This window comes from Microcebus murinus, chromosome 1 (assembly GCF_040939455.1).
Source record: "Microcebus murinus isolate Inina chromosome 1, M.murinus_Inina_mat1.0, whole genome shotgun sequence".
In the NCBI taxonomy this organism is placed as follows: Eukaryota; Metazoa; Chordata; class Mammalia; order Primates; family Cheirogaleidae; genus Microcebus; species Microcebus murinus.
This window is the reverse complement of record NC_134104.1, coordinates 79,646,228-79,664,837: the sequence shown is the minus strand read 5'-3', so window position 1 is coordinate 79,664,837 and position 18,610 is coordinate 79,646,228. Positions and strand designations below refer to the sequence as shown.

At 37.1% G+C, this 18,610-nt stretch overlaps 1 protein-coding gene and 1 long non-coding RNA gene across 4 annotated transcripts in view; one reads left to right on the top strand and one right to left on the bottom strand.

Moving 5' to 3' along the window:
* MCF2L2 (MCF.2 cell line derived transforming sequence-like 2) overlaps window positions 1-18,610 on the bottom strand; it is a 209,069-nt gene that overhangs the window by 175,857 nt on the left and 14,602 nt on the right. The gene's annotated exons all lie outside the window — the stretch shown is intronic.
* On the top strand, window positions 2,635-4,852 carry LOC142871217 (uncharacterized). The gene is made up of 2 exons (XR_012919483.1): window positions 2,635-2,725; window positions 4,439-4,852. It is a non-coding gene; the product is annotated as an uncharacterized LOC142871217 (long non-coding RNA).

Sequence of the window (18,610 nt, the reverse complement as noted above, 5' to 3'; positions counted from 1 at the left end):
GTGATAGAATAATAGCCTACCGTGTCGTGGGAATTGAGTTGTAGGCAGCAGGCAACCCCCCTGTGTTTTCCACTTCCCAGTCTGAGAGAGCACCATAGGCTCCAGGGCAGAACCTTTACTAATGCTTAAAAACCATCCTCCTTAGAGCAGAGGGCAGGAAAACAGTGCTGACAGCAAGATGCTATCTGAGTGCTGCAACTGGTAAAGGATAAAGGATTGTGAAACCCTTAGCCTCCCACTCCTGCTATTTAGAAATTTCTATTACACTGAGATATAGAAGACTCAAGTATGGATTGAGAAAAAAAAAAAAAAAGAACTGAATAAAGAAATATGTAAATAGGTTAAAGGAAAACAAAGTATGGCCTGGACCAGAGAAGACCCATAGCCCCAACTTGGGCAGACCCTGTGACATTACGACTTTGCCCAGAGGATCAGGTGGACAGAAAGAATGGAAGAGTCCTGCCAATTGGCCAAACTAGGTTTCAACATCGGAGTTTGCAATAACAACTGACAAGGTCTCCACTCTTAGACACTGCGCCACACGCCTCTCTGCTAATAACATAAATAGAGCACCAGCTGTCAGCCGGGCACTAACCATGAACTTAACAGATTAACTGGTTTAATTAATTAGATAATGACAGAAAAGGATTGTACCCAAGCACTCAAATGAACCTCCTCCAGCCTGCACCACCCTCCCACCCCCACAACCAGACCAGACTTGACTACTTAGGAAACATCTGTGGACCAGAGACTCAGAGACACCCATTTCTGGGCTAGTACAAAAAGTTGCTCCATGGGGCAAACTGTATTTCATTACCCTGTCTTATTGGCCAAGTCAGAAATAACACAAAAACATTTCCTTCCTGTATTGGGTCCTATGCTATAGAAATGCTTAACCTGCCCCATAACGATGACTTGAGTATTGTCGTCTGGTCCGTAAATTAATACTGGATTAAAGGCATTTTAAAAAGAAGAATTTTTTAGGAAGAATTTAAAAGATTTTTAAATCAAGAACACTAAAAACATGTCTAACTTCCCAGTAATCGACTAATACAATTAAAAGAACATAGAATATCTAGGCCAGGCGCGGTGGCTCACGCCTGTAATCCTAGCTCTCTGGGAGGCCGAGGCGGGCGGATTGCTCGAGGTCAGGAGTTCGAAACCAGCCTGAGCAAGAGCAAGACCCTGTCTCTACTATAAATAGAAAGAAATTAATTGGCCAACTAATATATACAGAAAAAATTAGCCGGGCATGGTGGCGCATGCCTGTAGTCCCAGCTACTTGGGAGGCTGAGGCAGGAGGATTGCTTGAGCCAGGAGTTTGAGGTTGCTGTGAGCTAGGCTGACGCCACGGCACTCACTCTAGCCTGGGCAACAAAGTGAGACTCTGTCTCAAAAAAAAAAAAAAAAAAAAGAACATAGAATATCTCATTTCATCCACAAATAAATGAGATTTTAACACACAATGCTGGAGCTTTGTTGAAAAACTAGCTGTTCTGCATAACCCCAGGGAGCAAATGAAGCAGGCACTGTCCTTTTGGAAAGTAGTTTCACAATATTTTATCCAGTGATTATTGAGCACTTATGTGGTAGATTCCATACCAAGCACTTTATATACACTACCTCATCTAATCCTCAAAACAATTCTAAGGGTGATATTGAACTAGATTTGAAGTAGTTTATCCAAGGTTACACAGAACCAGAATTTGAACCCACCTCATTTCGTACTCCAAAGCCCAACATGTTAATCATTACAATATAGAGTTTCAATACAGTCATTAAAATCTTCATAATCTTTTACCCATTCATCCTGTATCTGAAAAAGGTATCATAAGAACATAATAAAATAAAAACTGTATATAACAATATAGACTGTAATATTATTTATACAGGTGAAAAAAATGGAAGCAATGATTATATACTTAAGTCCACATCCATAGAGAAAGATTTAAGATATAATGTCAAGGACATAAAAATCAGATGCATGGCGAGATTACAGCCAGGTTAAAAAAAAGAAAGATGGGCAACATATATAACCTTCACACATGTACCCCCATAATATGCTAAAAGAAAAAAAAAGAAAGATGGAAGAAAGCACAAGATAGGTCTGTGTACTTGTGTGGGCATATGAAAAAAGAATATATGAAATAGTTGTGTTAAAGTGATGGAATCCTATGTAGTTACACCCTTTAATTTAAATACAGAAAAGTATACTCTGGTAGCCTTTATTTTTTATACCAACAGTACTTTATTGAAGTACAATTTACATGCAGAATGCACAGATCTTAAGCATACAGCTTAATGAATTTTGACAAATGTATACACTGATGCAACCATCAAACAGATCAAGATATGGAACATTTCAGACACGCCCAACACCTCACCCCCGGAAGTGTCCTTGTGACCTCTTCCCCAGGCCCTCCCTTTTGAGGGCTCCCCATCTTACACCTTCCCTCTGGTGAATATGCGTCCTAAGGAACATCTGCCTGCCTCAGTCGCTGGTTACCCAGAGCTCAGTGCCAGCATGGCGCACAGTAGCCCTGGATATCTACTCTCAACACTGGTCAGACCCAGGGAAATATGCCGTATTTCTTAGTCTGTGTCCTGCAAAGAAAAGGCGACCACGTCCAAATGCTAGGATGGCTTCTGGGCTGCAGCACCGCTGACACCAGGAACACACACCGCTTCAGGGTGCAAGGAGGATCTGAGCTGCGGAAGTGCTTAGGTAAGAGAAAAGACAAATTAATTAATGTGCAAAATCCTTCCTCCGTGGCATGAATGCTGTAGATTCTTAAATAATGAAGTATCCTGTCCAATAGTAACAGGCATCAACGCTCTTTCTTTTCTTTTTCTTGTAATTCATGATGCAAATATACTCAAATTCTTTTTGCACTCATTAAATACATTTATATTTTACTTAGATCACATTTACTTTAGATCACTGCTCTCAACAGAGTTCAAATTATGTGAAAATCTCAATAACAACATGGCAATTTTGCTAACATGAAGGCAAGAGAAAAATGTTAAATAGAATAACTAATGACTTATGGATTATGTATATATCGATCACTCATTCACATATCACTGGCCCATCAACAACACTCAGACATGGGCAACAGTTCAATTTAGTAATCTTTGATATTTTCTGATTTTTCAGTCTTATAAAATCATATCTTTACATATGTTTTAATTTTGTTGTTAGGAGTGTGTGTTTGTCAAGGTAGAATGATAGAATATATTGAAGGATATAACTAAGATATATATAATATATATGAAAATGCAAACTAAATTTTAAAATATGGCTTCCATTTGTACTCTTGCCCCAGGTTCTCCAAATGTTGGAAGGGAGACTATAAGTGCTTTGAGCGATGCACACCGTCTCCGGGATGGACACGCTTGAAGCTCAGACTGGCGGGGGTGGGGGGTAGGAAGCAACATACGTAACCTAAACATCTGTACCCCCATAATATGCTGAAATTTTAAAAAGTGCTTTGAGAACTATTAATATGTTATTAGGCATAAGTAGTTCTGTTTTTGAATACTTATGCAAATCTCTTTTCTCCTTTTTTTCTATTACAAATTCATACTTTTTTAAAAGCTTCTTAATTTCTGCTAATATTTCACCTTGTAACCTTCTATGAAACATTCATTCCACCAAGGCTGAGGTGGAAGTTTGTATGCAAAGAGCTCCCTTAGCAACAGTAACTTGGAAGTGGCATTCTGGCCTCCACTGCAGCTCTCCGTGACTCCAAGAGAGGCAAAACCAGCTCCATCACCTGGGTAATTCAGAATAAATTAATCATGGCCCTGGAGGAGATTAAGGAAATCTGTGAAAATGCCTAATCCTTCCAGAAAGGCTCTTCTGTTTTAGCACTGAATTTCAAAGTGCCATACCTGCATTTTAATAAATACTCTCCCAGAGCAGAGCTTCTGGAATTGTTATGTATATACAAATCACCTAATTCTGATTCAGTAGGTCTGGCATAGGGCCAGAGATTCTGCATTTCTAGGGAGTTCTCCTGACGCTGCTGATTCAAATTAGAAGCAAGCACCCTTTGAATTCCAATGCCCTAGTCCAGCAGTCCCCAACCTTTTTGGCACAAGGGACCAGTTTCATGGAAGACAATCTTTCCACAGACAGGAGGCAAAGAAGAGGAGAAGCTCTGTGGCCCAGTCCCTAACAGCCCATGGACCAGTACCAGTCCACGGCCCAGGGGTTGGGGACCGCAGCCCTAGTCTATTCTTGGTCCTTTCCTGTTGCTTATAAAAATGCAGCATTAGGAGGGAAATGGGAGGTGGGATGGGGGGAGGGTGTTCACTAGTTTGCATCTCTTAACAGTCAATAAAAATAATAATCTATATGTGTGCAAAATATTCTTGAAACTGAGGCCTTGGTGATAGTAAACTTTTGGCCTAACATTTCCTTCTGTGATTTTAGGGTCAGCACCCTGGGAAACAAGCCAACCCTGGCCTGAGATCTGCTTACCTTCAGCACACCTGAAGCCCTCCACATTCTTAGCCCACTCACAAACCTGGATTCAATCAAGTCTATTGGCTGGAAGCAGTGTCATGGACAAAACAATATGATATAATAGGAAGAGCTGAGAAGGGAGATTAGACCAAGAAACAGAGAGGAGACAGAAACACAGAGGTGACCATGTGAAGATGGAGACGGGTGTCGGAATGACGCATGCAGTCACAGCCAGGATATGTCTAGAGCCACCAGAAAGCTAGAAGAGACAAGAAACTGAATTATCCCTACATCCTCTGGAAAGTGGACCTGCTGGCACCTAGATTTTGGACTTCTGGCCTCTGGGACTGTGAGAAAATAAATTTCCATTGTTGTAAGCCATCAAGTTTTGGGGTCATTTGTTACAGCAGCCACAGGAAACTAACACAATAGGCATAGACTAGAAACACACAATTCATAGATGAAATACTGCCAATGAATATACATCTAAAAGGTGTTTAACTTCATGTCCTAGTCTGTTCTTGCTGTTATAACAAAATACCTCAGACTAATTTATAAATAATAGAAATTTATTTCTCACAATTCTGGAAGCTGGAAAGTCTAAGATCAAGGCTCCAGCAGATTCAGTGTCTGGTAAGGACTTGCTCTCTGCTTCCTAGATCGTGTCTTCTTGTTACATCTTCACAATGGGGGAAGGGCAAAAGGGAGGAACACCATGGCCCACATGGGGAGGCAGCTCTCTGAAGCTTCTTTTATAAGGGCATTAATCCCACACAAGGGTGGAGCCCTCATGACCTAATCACTTCCCAGAGGCCCCACCTTCTAATACTGTCACCTTGAGGGGTTAGGTTTCAGCACATGAATTTGGGAGAGACACATACATTCAAACTGTAGTATTTCACTAATAAAGAAATGTAAATTAAAACAAAATGGGATCTTTTCTGCTTGATGGATTAGCAATTATCTTAAAGATTAATAACGTATAGGGTTGGCAAGAGTGTAGACAGATTTTCTATATGTAAAAGTATATAGATATAAATCCTTCTGTTGATTAATTTGGAAATATCTGTCAAAATATTAAATATGCAGTCTTTTAGCCAAGAAATTTCATATCTAGGAATTTAACCTAAGGTAATATTAACCCAAGTGCAAAATAAGGGGGTACTTAGATGCTTATTATAGTTTGTTCGTCTGTCATAAATGTGTATTCATAGAGGGTTGGTTAAATAAATGATACAGCCATGTAATAGAATACTATGTAGCCATTAAATAAAATCAGGGAGATCTATATGACTGACAGGAAAGGAAGTTCAAAATATATTAAGGTTTAAGAAAAAGCAGTAAGATACAGGAAAAGATGGTATCGTTTATGTTGTTTATCTGTATGGATGTACATAGGTACTTAAGTTGAATGTTTTTACAATGAGCACCTGAGGCAGAGATGACTAGCTGCCCAGCAAAATGTCACAGTGCCTCTTCCACACAGTAGCATTTTCACTGAAAGGCAGCTGCCTAGCCAGGGACTCGATCTCCCTTGATCTCCCACCTTACCTCCATTTAGGGTCATGTAACAGATGAATGCTAATGGGAGATGAGCAGAAATAACGTGTTACTTCTAAGCCAGGGTATTTAAGAAACAGGCGTGTCCTCACTACCCATTACCCTCCTCCCAGGCTGCAAGGTGACAATTCTGAATTGTCGGCAGAATTAAGGGATGGCAGACCCACTGTATAGAAACAGCCAGCGTCCCTGAAGCACTCTGAGGAAAAACGGCTCTCTGACGAGGGATAGTGTATTGAAGTGTATTAATCCACTGGAATGTGAGTATTTGTTGCAGTAGCTGGTGTTACCTTAACTTACAGGTATGCATTTGTTTTATAATATTTTATATACTTTTCTTTAAAAAGAGGAAAAGGGGGAAGGACAGTCAGTGAAAAAGCAAACCTCCAACTGCTGACTCTCCATGACCCCTAACAATTACAAAAAATATGGGTCTTGATTACCATACATTTAAATCAGTATGTCATCTCTTGAGTTTCATTTCCCTAATCCTAAGGAATCATTATCACCATATTTTAAGAAGTCGACTGATAGCATCCCATGAATATGAGATTGCAGTAATGTCATAAATGCTATTTAAATACCTAAAAAACTTATATTTAAGATATTCAACCTTTCATTGTTGTCTTGAGTCACAAACAGAATAAAATGACTGACAGACAAAGCATGTAGGTGAATGTTTCATAACCTTCTTTAGTTAGGGGAAAAAGGAAAGCAACGATAGTATATGTAATGTTGTGAGTTAGGATTCAGAAATTCTTCTTCTTTCAAATTATTAATACTTCCTCTTATCACTATTAACAAAGCTATAAAGCTCTTATTCTGATTTAACTTTAGTAAAATTAGGGCAATAATTTACACTTGAATTCAAGCCCTGTAAGGATTTGTATGCGTGTGTTTGAAATACCAAAAGCAAAATCTGATTAACAAATTATCCTTTCCAAAGTAGCAAATATATAGTAGCCTTTGCCTTAGAGAATATAGAACATGTATTATATACTATATACATACATGATATAAAGTATAATGCAAGCATGAATCATAACTCAGTCAGAAAGTATACAGCAAAATGACGAAATTATTTTAAAGGTGCACTTCTCCATTTAGTAACTCCCTCATCTTGAAGAAACAAGTTCCAAGTATAGAGGAATGGGAGAGGCAAAAGGGTTTAATCATCTTTTCTAGCCTGTGATCCAAGGAGAATAAATTATTATAAACATTTTCAAGACAGAAACAAAAAAAAAATGGGAGCATTCCAATAAAGCCATCCATAAAAGCAGTCTCAGAAATAAATAGTTGCTTCAGCTCTGGAGTATTTGTCTTGCTGGTTCCCAAATACATGGCAGACATACTTAGAAATGCTGTTCCTTCTCACCAGCGCACGGAAGGGAAGTGCTCCTCTTCTGTTAGACAACCATCTGTTATCAGCTCATGTGTCTAACATGAAGCCTTCAGACTTAACATTTTTCTTTAGGAACAAGAATTTTATAATCTGGATTCTTATTTTCATTTTACAAAAGCAATATGTATTGGTTATTTTTAAAAAATAGAAAATACAACTAAACAAAAATTTTAAAAAGTAAAACATCATTCTTTTACCCCAAATTAACCAGTTATCTCATCAGTGTATAATAATATTCAGTACATATATATCTATGTACAGGCATATGTATGCTTTTAAAATAAGCTCATATTTGCACAGTCCATCTTACCTGATTTCTTCAGAATATTTTATCATCTTTTTATTATGAACCCATCTCAATTAATGACCATCTGTAATATTGTAATAGCTGATTAATGCTTGTGTCTTTTTTTTAAGTCCTTTTTTAGACTCCTTAACAAGAAACTTGAGGCAGTATTGCCAATTAAATTTTTTTTAAATGTAAAATTTCTTAAATGATAAATATTCTGCTAAGAATGAGGATGACAAGACATACATAAAACAAATGTCATTGTGCTCACAGTACCTTTTTTTGCCACATAGTCTAGCCTGATGCAACTTTCTACAAAATGGTGATACGACCTCATCTCTGCCTCTGTTATCCGCACCAAGGTGTAAGGTAAATATCTAGGGTCTTGCTGTTCACACGTCTGGCACCTAGCAGCCACTGGATTCCAGGAAACACTGCCACTTCGCTCACTCTCCATTCCTCTCCAGGCACTGCACTCACATAAATGTGTTTCATGCTTTCTCCCAGCTAATCTCTCTGAAGTTCACTCAAGGTCATTTCATTGCTGAGAGCTGATCCTTTGGATTCGTGAGTGCTCACAGGATTACAGCCCCAATAGATTACTAGACTTCCTCATTTGGAAACAAAAAAGAAACTGGAGGATGAGGATGTCAGGGTAGAGAGGAAAATCCTAGAGACAATGAGAATCTAAATGTTCTTTTCTTTTTTAGAGGTAGCACATCATGAGACACATATCAGGCCCACTGGATATTTAAAATGAAATAATTGGCTGGGCACTATTGCTAATGCCTATAATCCTAGCACTTAGTGGGGCCAAGGCAGGAGGATCACTTGAGGCCAGGAGTTCAAGACCAGCCTGAGCAACATAGCAAGACCTCATCTCTACAAAACATATATTAGCGGGGCATGGTGGCATGCACCTGCAGTCCCAGCTAGTCGGAGGCTGAGGCAGGAGGATTGCTTGAGCCCGGGAGTTTGAGGTTGCAGCAGGCTATGATGATGCCACTGAACTCTAGCCTGAGCGACAGAGACTCTGTCTCATTCATTTATTCATTCATACATCCATACATATGTTTTAAAGAATGCTCTTAAACTTACTCCAGGCAACAATTCTACTCTCCTTTTCTTCCAACCTCTCTAGGCTGCCGGGTAATACAACTGAGAGGTTTAACACGGTAGCCAACAGAATTCACTATCTGGGCAGGCAATGTAGGTTGACACAGCAAATGGTAAAGGTTCAAATCCTTAGATGGGGTATAGAATGTCTCCTGAACTACTCCTAAAGATCAGGCACAAGTACAGTGTCATGATCCTCAAATGAAGGATGTTCTTTGCTTACTGTGGTATGACCAAAGTGATCCCACTTACTACCACATGGGGAAAAGTGATCTTACTTTTCAGAGCGGCACTGTACAGAGAGGATGTTATATTCAGAGAGGCTGCTTTTTCCTAATGCATTTTATTCTATTCTTCATGCTCAATGTTATTGTTATTAATGTTGTCCTCTGAGATTTAAAGAAAGAACGCAATGTGAAATAGCTAATAAGCAAGTGAGAAGTTTTATATACAAACATCTAACCTTTATTTGTAGCATTCCAGCTAAAATTTCAGGATAAGGCTTGCAATTGGCCAAGGAAAAACTGGAAAACCTTTTTCATAAAAATGTCTTTAACTTTATCTTGGGGGAGGTGATAAAATTTGCATATACCGAAATATTCCCGTTTGAAATATATGTTTCAATGAGTTTTGACAAAAGAACATATCCATGTAACCCATACCCCTTTCAAGATAAAAAGCATTTCCATTACCCCAGAAGGTACCTTCATGTCTCTTCCTAATCAGCCCTGCTTCCTAAACCCCAGGCAACCACTGTTGTGATTTTTTTCAATAGACTAGTTTTGCCTGCTCAAAAACTTCATGTTATATAATCATATAATATGTATTCTTTTGTGTCTAGCTTCTTTCTCTCAGGATAATTCTGTTGTGATTCACCCATGCTGTATGTATTAGCGATTCATTAATTTTTATTGCTAAGTTGTATTTCATCGTGTGGGTAGCTACAGTTTGTTCATTCTCCTGTTGATGGACATTCGAGGTTTTTTTCAATTTGGGATATGAATAAAGTTGCTATGAACATTCATGTAAAGGCCTTTGTGTAGACATATGTTTTCATTTCTCTGGGCTAAATACCTACAAGTGGTATTGCTGAGTCAAAGGATAGGTGTATATTTAACTTACAAGAAACTGCCAAACATTTTCCCCAAAGTAGTTGTACCAGAAAGCCTTTTAAAATTAGAGACTACTCCATTTAGTAAGCTTCAGAGCTAGTTGTTGGTGTTAACTGCACATAAGTACTTTAAGAAAATAGCTAAATTAAGAGGAAGAAATGTAATATGAGACTCAAACCTGTGAAAGCTCCTTTTTTTCTACCATTAGGTATTGTGAATATGCTGACTCAAGCTACATGTGAAGTCCGAAAGTCTTCTAATACAGGCAAGCAAATAAACTAGTTTTGAAACGACGGTTTGTTAGATATTGCCAAATTTCCCTCCAAAGTGGTTGTACTAATTTGCATTCCCACTAGCAATATATGACAGTGCCTGATTCCTCACATGGAGGCTCTTTTTCTTACTAAGCATTAACTTCTTTAATCCTTTCATTCAGACGTGAATAACCACGAATGCTGGCTGGCATCACAACACCTTTGAACATAAAAGCTACCTTTGTAACCACATATACCTACAATGGTAATATGCGTGCAACTTCTCACTCCCAGCAGTGACCATAATTATATCTTTTTATGGCTTACAGAACTCCAGAGACAGACAGACTGCCTGATATTTCCTGATATTGGAAATTCAATGACCATTATTATATCTTTTACAGCTTACAGAACTCCAGAGACAGACAGACTGTCAAATCTTAGAAACTCTCCTTATTAGATTACATTTGAATATATCATATGAACTGTACAGCTCTTATAAATCCTATATTCTATGCACTTATTTTTATCATTTGATCCATATCAGGTATTCAATAAAGGATTGTATTTTCTTTATGTTTAGCAATGGATTCTGAAAAAAAACTGGTTGGTAGCTCTCCTTCAGAAAGAACTGATTATTGCAATAATTAACGGCAATAGAAGATGAATGTTTCCCCCAAGAAACTACCATTACAGGTATAAAAAGGGGGCAAAAATAATTCTTGGCACTTCTAGATTCACCCCTACTTTTTTAAAAAGCAGAGTATGTTTTATATCCATGTATTGGAATGCACTGGGGCAATCCATCTGCTCCACAGATCAGGATGAAAATGGACAGTGAGAACGAATTAACAAAATCTAGAAGGATTTAAATTATCCATAGCACAAGAGCACCAGGGTTATTATTTTACCAGAAGTAGGATCAAAGTCATACTAAAGGGAGAGAGATTTTTTTTCCCTATATAGACTTTGAAAAAATCAACACCCGCATGGCCAGGTGTATTTGCTAGAGGGACTAAACCAACTTCCCACAGAGCTGGCCTGGGAATGAAGGGAGTAACAGGACTCAGAGGCAATAAGCAGGACTCTGTTGGAGGTGGCACAATGAAAGCCACCACATTCACCAGCTGGCCACTCACTCCCTGATTTTCCCCACTCACAAGGCAGCCGCACGGATACCTCATTCCCTTTGGGTCAGGGAGGAGGGTCCTTGACATGCCCAAATACACATATGTGGAAGAGCCCTTAGAGAAAGCTTGCCAAATGGATATTGGGTTCCCATTGGGTAGGAGGACTAGGGTTTACAGGGGACAAAGGGCACTTTAACTTGTAATTTCTACACTATTTGCAATTTATACAAACAGTACTTTCATTAGTAAACAAAAATATACTAATAAGATTTTTAGAAATTATTTTATCTGGTTTACTAACTCCATATACGCAGTCTCCACCATGCTCCTCTCTAAGAGTTTGGAATACTTCCTGTCCTTTACAAACCTTATTGACCACTGTGGCAATATGATGATGATTGTTGAAGCTGGGTGATGGGCAAGGTTTGTAAGACCACTCTATTTTTTTTTGATGCATTAAATTCTTCATAATTAAAAGCTAAATTGCATGACTAAAAAAAGTCATCCAGACAACATGACATTCAAAGATACCTTCACACTATAAATAACCCCAAAGGTTAGTGTAAGCTGAATGAGATAAACAAATAGTGTTTTCAATAATACAGGTGACAAAAATAACCAAAAAAAAAAAAAAGATATCCAAATGGGATAGGATAGCCCTCCTGTTGCCTCCAGTGCACCTAAGATGCATGTGCAGCATGGAATCCCTAAACAATGCAAAATATCTGAATATTATGATTAGGTTTTTAAAATATTGCTGTTAAGCTAATATTAAAATGTAGTTTTTAAAACAGAGGGTTAGAGCAGAAATAAGTATAAAACCCTCCATGTAATATGAGCCCAAATTTGAACAACTAATTATTTTTTTTTTTTTTTTTTTTGAGACAGAGTCTCGCTTTGTTGTCCAGGCTAGAGTGAGTGCCGTGGCGTCAGCCTAGCTCACAGCAACCTCAAACTCCTGGGCTCGAGTGATCCTACTGCCTCAGCCTCCCAGGTAGCTGGGACTACAGGCATGCGCCACCATGCCCGGCTAATTTTTTTTTTTTTATATATATATCAGTTGGCCAATTAATTTCTTTCTATTTATAGTAGAGACGGGGTCTCGCTCTTGCTCAGGCTGGTTTTGAACTCCTGACCTTGAGCAATCCGCCCGCCTCGGCCTCCCAAGAGCTAGGATTACAGGCGTGAGCCACAGCGCCCGGCCAACTAATTATTTTTAATAATACTTCTTACATATTCCACATTGTTTTGGACCTTCTGACTAATACAAAAACAAGAAGTAGAAATAAAAGGTATAACTATAGTAAACAAAGGATGAGGAAGAGTTATCACTATCTATAGATGACATGATTGTCATTTATTATTTAACAAATATTTATTGGGTATCTATGTGTCAAAGAAAACCAAGATCATCAACTGGAAAAACTATTAGACTTAATAGTATTTCTATAAAATAGCAGGTTATAAGATAACTATTCCCAAATCAATAGCTTATATTCCAATAATAACCAGTGAAAAGAAATTAAAAATATTATATTCACAATAACAAAAAAACACATAAATTGCCTAAGAATAACCTTTGCAAGAAATGTGTGAGACCTATATGAAAAGAACAAAAAATTTCATTTAACAATACAAAATATTTGAATGAGATGTATTTCTACAAGGAAATTTTTTTTAATTATAAAATTTCAGTTCTTCCCAAATTAAGTTATAATCAATACAATTCTATTCAAAATTACAATAAATTTGTGGGGATATGGGGAATTAACAAATGACTATAAAGTTTATTTGAAAGAATTAATAAAGCTAGAAGAGTTAAGAAAACATTTTTTTAAATGAGCGATGAAAAAAGGAAATATCTCCTACAGATATTTAAAGATATTATATAACAATAATAATCCAAACTGTGTGGCACTAATATGAAAATCAACAGACTAAAATAATACCCAGAAACAGACTATAAATTCCAAAATACAATGGTTTAAGAAGTTGGCACTACCAATCAATAAAGGAATATGTAATAAATGCTACTGAGAAAATTGAGTCTCACCTCATATCATAGACAAAAACATGTATCAGAAGTTTACAACCCCATTAAAAAAGTGGGTAAAAGACATGCATGGAAGTTGTTCAAAAGAAGATAGACAAATTGCCAACAAACATATGAAAAAATGCTCAACATCACTAATTATCAGGGAAATGCAAATTAAAACCATATGATATCACCTTACTCCTATTAGAATGGCTTTTATTTAAAAGTCCAAAAACAATAGATGCTGACACAGATGCAGAGAGAAAGGAGTGCTTATATACTGTTGGTGGGACTGCTATTAGTACAGCCCTTATGCAGAACAGTATGAAGTTTTCAAAGAACTGAAAGTAGACCTACCATTTGGTCCTGCAATCCCACTACTTGCTGTCTAACCAAACGAAAATAAGTCATTTTATCAAAATGACACCTGCACTCGAATGTTTATTGCAGCACAATTCACAATTGCAAAGATCTGGAATCAATCTAAGTATCTATAAATTCATGAGTAAATTAACAAAATGTGGTATACATATACCATGGAGTACTATTCTACTATAAAAAAGGATGAATTATTTCCTTTGCAGCAATTTGGAAGGAATTGGAAACCATTATCCTAAGTGAAGTATCTCAAGAATAGAAAACCACCACATGTACTCTCTAATCACTTGGAACTACCCAATGGGCACACAAGTACACAGAGGGAAGTAAAAGTCATTGGAAATCAAGCAGGGGGAGGGGGTAGAAAAGAGGGGCAAAAACTCACCTGCAATGAACACTATATGGGTGATAGGCACATTTACAGCCCTGAATCAAGCCATGTAACAAAAACATTTGCACCTCCTTAATATTTTGAAATTAAAAAAGAAAGAAAGTTCCATATTTAAGAAAGGCTATAAAAGCAATAGAAGAAATCACAAAATAAAGGATCTGTAGATTTGACTACATAAAAATTTAAATCTTTATATGTTAAAAGACACCAAAAACAAAATTATAAATTAAAGAGCAAACTGCAAAATAAAAAAAAATAACTTCTATAAACTTAACAAAGGTGTAATAGCTTTAACATAGAAAAAAATTTACACAAAAATATATTAATCCCAAACTAAACATTAACTAGTCACAGAGCAAAAAGTGAAACAGCTAATAAAACATATTACAATTATTATAGTTCACTAGTATTTTAAAAATTCAATTAAAACAAATACAATACCACTTTTATCTTTCAAACAAGCAGAAATTCAAATAATAAATAAAAATACACATCACTAAAGTGGGCTAACATCACAGGTATTATGCCATGTACTTGAAGTCCAATTATTTCAAAAACAATCCTATAAGTTCTGTCACTACCCCATGTCTTAGTCCAGGCGTCCTCAAACTATGGTCCGCAGGCCACATGTGGGTGTTTTTGCCCGTTTGTTTTTTTACTTCAAAATAAGATATGTGCAGTGTGCATAGGAATTTGTTCATAGTTTTTTTTAAACTATAGTCCAGCCCTCCAACAGTCTGAGGGACAGTGAACTGGCCTGGCCCCCTGTTTAAAAAGCTTGAGGACCCCTGTCTTAGTCCATTTGTGTTGCTATAAAGGAATATAAGAGACTGGGTAATTTATAAAGTAAAGTTTATTCGGCTCACAGCTCTGCAGGCTGTACAAGAAGCATGGTACCAGCATCTGCTCAGCTTCGTGTGAGGGCCTCAGGCTGCTTTCATTCATGACTGAAGCTGAAGGGATACCAGTGTGTGCAGAGAGCACATTGCAAAAGAAGAAGTCAGAGAAGGGAAGAAAGTGGAATGCCAGGCTCTTTCTAGCAACCAGCTTTTGTGGGAACTAATAGAGCAAGAACTCATTCATTACCATGAGGACAGCACCAAACTAGTCATGAGGGAATCGGCCCCCATAACCCAAACCCTTCTCTTTAGGACCTGCCTTCAACATCGAGGATCAAATTTGAACATGAGGTTGTGGGGACAAATATCCAAACTACAACACCCCATTTGACATACGAGGAAACAAATGCTGATGAAGAGATCAAATGAAAACAAGAACCTCTTATACCTTGTTAAGGGGCCACTAAAATGACATAAGTTTCCCAGAAGGCAATTTGACCAAAATATACTTTAAAACTTAATACTTATACTCTTTGACCCAATAACAACATTTTCTAGGACTCTACTCTTAAAAATCAATCTGAAATGTGTGCACAGATTCCTCAATAAAAACTCTTCTTGTAATTTTAAAAATAACATTAAGAAACTGGAAACAACCTACATGACCAACAATTGAGCAATAGTTAAATAAATTATAGTATAACTATGTAGCAAAAAATTATAAATCCATTAAAATATTATTGATGGAGATACCTTATATGAATTTATAATTTAATATATATGATAGTTTTTAAAAGAATATAATTTACATAATTATATATGTAATATGTATATGTAAACAGAACTAGATCATATCATTTTAACTATGTAAAAATGCCCAAAGAAAAAAAACTAGAAGGACGTATGCTCAAAAGATAACTTATTATTACTGGGAGATGGGATTATGGACTTTCTTCTTTATACTTTTCTGTACTTTCTAAATATTACATGAGTATGTATTATTTTTTCTGTATTGTTTTTGTTTGCTAATGCTTTTTAATTTTTTTTTACTGATACACAGCATAATTCATTCTTTTTAGTGTACAGTTCTATGACAAATGCATGGAGTCATTTCAGCATCACCACAGTCAGGATATAGGATAGTTAATCACTCTTTTGTGGTTAGACCATCCACCCACACTTAACCCCTGGCAACCGCTCCATTCCTATAGTTTTTCACCTTTTCCTGATGTTACAGAAATGGAACTCTTCAGTATATACCTTTTGAGTCTGACATCATTCCCTTAGCATAATGCATTTCAGATTTATTCATGTTGTCATATGCATCAACAATTCATTTCTCTTTATTATTGAATACTCCATTAGACAGAGGTACCCTGGTTTGTTTATCCATTCCCCACCTGAGGGACATTTGGGTTGTTTCCAGTTTTTAGTGATTAAGAATAAAGCAATTATAAACAGTCATGTACAAATTTTTGAGTGACCTTGAGTTTCATTTCTTTTGGGGTAGGATTACTGAGTCATACAGTACGTGTGTGTTTAACTTTATAAGAAACTGTCAACTGCTTTCCAACATGGCTGAATCATTTTACTTTTCCACCAATAGTGCATGAGACATACAGCCTCCGCTCATCCTCACCATGACTTGGTGTTATCATTTTTTTAGCCACTCTAATATAATGGGTATATAATTTCTCTTGTCACTACTGATTTTGTGCATATTTTCATGTGCTTATTAGCCATATGTATATCTTATTTGGTAAAGTATCCATTCAATTTTTTCCCTCATTTTTAATTGGGTTTTAGGGTTTTTATATTGTTGAGTTTGAGAGTTCTTTCTATATTCAAGATATAAGTCCTTTGTCAGAAATGTTATTCACAAATATTTTTCTCCCCAGTCAGTGGGTTATTTTTTCATTCTCTTAACAGTTCCTTTTGCAGGAAAAAAATTTTTAATTTTGACAAAGTCCAACTTAATAAAATATTTCTTTTATGAATCCTACTTTTGGTGTTGACCAACCAAGATCACAAAGATTTTTCTCTTATGTTTTCTACCCAGTTTCTATTATAATTAGGTTTTATATTTAAATCCATGATCCACTTTGAGTTAATTTGTGTATATAGGGTGATGTATAGGTAAAGGTTCATTTTTTTGCACATAGATGTCCAATTGTTCCAGCACCATTTGTTGAAATTAACTTTACACCTGTCTCTATTAAATCGCCTTTGTAACTTTGTCACAAATCAATTGGCCATATTTGTGTTCAGAGTGTTTCTGAATTCTCAACTATGTTCCATTGATCTATATATCTATCCTTTGCCAATACCACACTGTCTTGATTTCTTTGCTTTATAGTAAACTTGTAATTAGGTAGCGTGAATTCTCCAACTTTGTTATTTTTTTAAAAACATTGGCTATTATGTTTTTTCTTGCTTATTATAGCATATCTTTTAAGTGATTATAAATTTCTATGAAAAATGCCTGATAATTTTATTAGAGTTTTATTTAATTTGTAGATGAATTTGAGAAGAATTGACATCTTGAGTCTTCTAAACCTTAAATATGTACCATACATTAGTTCTATAGTTTTTAAAGCCCTTATGAAATACCAAATAATGCTCATTCACCTTCCTATTTCTTCTGCTTCTTTTTTTAGATTATACTGCAAAGCCACAGAAAGTGACCAGGACACATGAGCTTTCTCTTTAAAATCTGAGTTAGTTTTCCCAAGGCACTGAGGGAGAAAATGCTCACCCTACATCTGAAGGGCAAACCGGGTTTGTGTAGTGGAATTTTCCTCCTCATTTCATTTAGACCTTGACCATATGTCAAAGTCTAAAATCCCATTTCACAGCCTGAGGGTTTGTTCTTCCTTTGCAAGCAAAGCTTAATCTGGTTGCTAGAGGGATAAAAACTGCGATGGAAATAAAATGGAATGAAGAGTAGAAGAATGTGAATTTGAGAGTTCATGAGGCCCATCTTTCCAGTCTAGGTCCTGCACCAAACCCTCTTCTCCAATGGGGGAGCAAAAAAAAAAAATAATAAAATGAAAGAGAAAGGAGTCATGGGGGAGGGAAGGTGCCAGTAAAATGGCAAAGGTAAGGTCCTGCAAAACCCTGAAGAGCTGAGGTAGCCAGAGGACACTTTGAGAACAGAGATGCCTCCAGCTCCACTTCAAAGTTCTGTGTTGCCAGACCATAAACATCTCTTCTCCCATCTTCAGAAAATTCCCCTGTACCCCCAATTTTCTGTGTACATGATTTTTGAGATGCTGGGGGAAAGAGTTGGGTTTCACAAGTGAACCAACAAGGTACAAAAGAAAGGTAGCAATGGCAAAAGACAGAGCACAGAGCAGAGAAGCCAGGAGACCACAATATCAGCCCAGGTATGAGGGTGAGCCCTGGGGAGGCTTGGGACTCTACAGGTGAGGAACTGGGGAATGATGGCTGACCTTGCCTAAAATGATCTTATGTTTGCTTAGTGTCTGGCTCCCCCATTAGACTATCAGCTCCAGTAGGACATTCATTCATTACTCCAGCTCCCCATTGCACCTGAGGAGCCATGCAGGGTGCCGGGGCTGCAGTGGCCTGGTTCCCGGCCTCAGAGTGCCTATGGCCATAGGCAGGGTTCAC